The sequence below is a fragment of the Crocuta crocuta genome, unplaced genomic scaffold (assembly GCF_008692635.1).
Source record: "Crocuta crocuta isolate KB4526 unplaced genomic scaffold, BGI_CrCroc_1.0 scaffold593, whole genome shotgun sequence".
NCBI classification, from domain to species: domain Eukaryota; kingdom Metazoa; phylum Chordata; class Mammalia; order Carnivora; family Hyaenidae; genus Crocuta; species Crocuta crocuta.
The window spans coordinates 45,040-48,193 of NW_027529544.1; the positions used below are offsets into that span (position 1 = coordinate 45,040).

Here is a 3,154-nt window from a genome sequence, read left to right on the forward strand (position 1 = left end):
CCCTGAAAGTGAAGAAATAAGTCACTTTTATTCCAAAGGCATTTATACTGTCGTGAGCATTTGCATTTCTAAAGATACTCGAAGAGGCAGATTTCAGCAGTTTCTGCGCTCTGGAGGGGCTCCTGGAGACTGGAAGGGTCAGAAAAGGAAGCCTAAAGAATACTTTCTAATAACACCGCAAAGACTTGAAAAAGGGCTCGTGGTTCCTGACTCCGTGAACCTTCCAGCGGGGGTCTGCACTCCAAGTCCGGTCATGGCGGCCTTAATAAGCGTTCCGTTGCTTTCTCAGGGCACCAGGCCTTCTAGAGAACAAAGGGCAGTTTCTGCCCCTCGGCTCCCCTTCTGTCCTTACCATGCGGGCTCCAGCTGTCACCAGGCCTCCCTGTCACCTCCGATTTCTTGACATGCTCTAAGGCAGCCTTGAAGGTAGAGTCAGCCCCCCGAGGTATTGTGCTGAGGTTCCAGACCACCACAGTAAAGCACCCCAAAAAAGCGAGGCACAGTAATTTTCTGGTTCCCCAGTGCATATAAAAGTTACAGTGTAGTCTGCTCAGGGTGCCATAGCATTATATCTGAAAAAGTTACCTACCTTAATAAAAAATACTTTTATTGCTTTAAAAGCAAAAAAAAAAAAAAAAAAAAAAGNTTGCTGGTGGAGGCTCTTGTCTTGATGGCTGCTGCGGCAATTTCTTCAAATAAGACGACAGTAAGTTTGCTGCAGCGCACGACTCTTCCCTTCACTAACGATTTCTCTTGAGCCTGCAGTGCTGTTTGATAGCCTGTTACCCCCAGAGCGTCTTTCAGAATTGGACTTAATTCTCTCAAAGGCTGCTTGATTCAGAAGCCCTTCTAGTTACCGGCTGCTAACAAAGGAGAGTCAGCTTGTCCTTGGAAGCTGTGAAGCCAGGCACCGACCTCTCCTCTCCTCTCTAGCCGTGAGAGTCCTAGGCAGCATCCTCCTCCGGTAGAAGGCTGTTCCATGTACACTGAAAATCCGTCGTTTAGAGGAGCCACCTTCGTGCGGCACCTGAGCTAGATCTTCCGGGTCACTGGCTGCAGCTTCAACCTCAGCACCGGCGGCCTCGCCTTGCACGTCGGTGTTATGGAGTCGCCTCTTTCCTTCAACCTCATGAACCGGTCTCTGCCAGCTTCCTCACCTCCCTCCGCCTTCACAGAACTGAAGAGCGTTAGGGCCTTGCCCTGGATTAGGCTTTGACTTCAGGGAATGCAGTGGCTGGTTTGATCTTCTGTCTATAGCACTGAAACTTTATCACTTGTGTGATCATTTCCTTCAAGAACCTTCCTTGGCATTCACAACTTGGCCGTTGACGCTGAAAGCTGGGCCTCTTGTGCCAATCTGGGATCTCGACATAGCTTTCTCACTGAGCTTGGTCATTTCTAGCTTTTGACTGAATGTAAGGCATGCAATTCTTCCTTTTCCTTGACCTTTAGCGGCCATTGTAGGGCTAGTAATGGCCCCGATTTCAATAGTGCTGCGGCTCAGGGACTAGGGAGGCTAGAGGAGTAAGATGGGTGTGCGGGGGAGGGGGGACAGCCAGTTGGTAGAGCAGACGGCACACACACGACCGTCAAGTACCCCATCTTCTATGGGTCATGCGCCCCAAAATAATTGCCCTCGGAAAATCAGAGATTACTGATCACAGACCCCCATGACAAATAAAATGAAAAAGGCGTGAAGCAAGGGAGACAGGGGAAAGGCCTTCTTAGATGGGTGCATTGGTTGCCCCCAAAGCAATGACCGTAGCAAACTCGGAGATCACCAAACACGACCTGAAACGAGCCTCTACTTTTGGGAAAATGGCGCCAATAGACTTGCTGGACACAGGATTGCCACAAACCTTCACTCTGAAAGAACAAACCTCACAACAGCTGTGAAACCCAAAACAGCAAAGCACAACAAAACGAGGCCTCCCTGCATCCAGAACACCAGGGTGTGAGGTACCAACTGCGGCCTTGCAGCTTGTTGGACCCAAGCTTCTCTTAAATCTAACATCTAGAACAGAGAAGAGTGAGCCGTGCTGGTTGGCAGGGGGGCCCTGCAGCTTGGCATGGGGGTACAGAAGCCACCGTACACACTCACGCCTCGTCCAAGAGAACTGCGTTTCCCTCTCTCCCTGCCCTGTTAACGCGTTCTCTCTCTCTCTCTCTCTCTCTCAGGAATAAACAAACAAAAAAGCCCACTTGAAATGACAATCTGACTTGGGGTATGGAATTGGAGAGGCTCCAGTCACCAGACAACTAACTAGTTCCCACAATGTGTGGGGGGTCTCATTTCAGTAGGTGGTACAAGAACACGGTTTTCTTAACGCCACCGACACTGGAGAGGACGTGGCCGTGGGAGCACGGGCGCATGCACATGTCTGTCCCAGCACTGAGACACGGATTATGCAAACCGATCCGAAAGGGGCCTGGCAGAGACTGAACGCGCAACTGCGCCACTGTTGAGGTCCCACACCCCCTGGCCTTCAGGTGAGCTTAACCACAGCCCCAGGGGCCACACGGCTCAGGCCGGCTGGCTCCGTGGAGCGCTCTCCCCTGGCTGAGGCCGATGGGGACCGGAACACAGAGCTGGGCCTTGACCACGAGGCATCACCGACATGAAAGAGTAAAGGGGCACAGACAGGGGCTGTGGGGGTGGAGGAGCGGGGTCCAGGGGCCCAGCCAGGCTTCTGCACTCCCGCACACATCGCCTCTGGCAGCCCTGCCCCGAGACTGTCACAGTTAGAGCCCGGTGTCGCTCGTGCTGCAGGAATGAGGGACCACCGGCTGCTGATGGAGCACAGGATGGGCAGCGTGGCAGCCTGCCTGAGACATTTCCAGAGCTCACTGGGTAAGAGATGCCAGCCAGAGCCTGTGGGCTCAGATGACCGGGAGGTGGGCCTGCAGAGCAAGAGGGACGTGGAGGTGGGACCTGAGGTTCTGACAAATTGCACCCCTGGGGGGGCATCTCCTTGGCCGCCTCCTTGAGCCCCACGGCATGCCTTACCTCTCTGTTTCTCCTCAGTTCCCCATTTAGTCTCCTTTTCTTCGGGCGCCCCAGGGCCCTTCCCCTCCCCCAACCCTCGGTGTCACCGTGACCATGCCCACCCCGGCGCTCCCAGAAACCCCAGCCCAAGTTCCTCTGGGATGCACT

General features: G+C 53.6%; 1 protein-coding gene across 1 annotated transcript in view; it reads right to left on the reverse strand.

Moving 5' to 3' along the window:
- GPM6B (glycoprotein M6B) overlaps positions 1-3,154 on the reverse strand; it is a 38,279-nt gene that overhangs the window by 4,801 nt on the left and 30,324 nt on the right. The gene's annotated exons all lie outside the window — the stretch shown is intronic.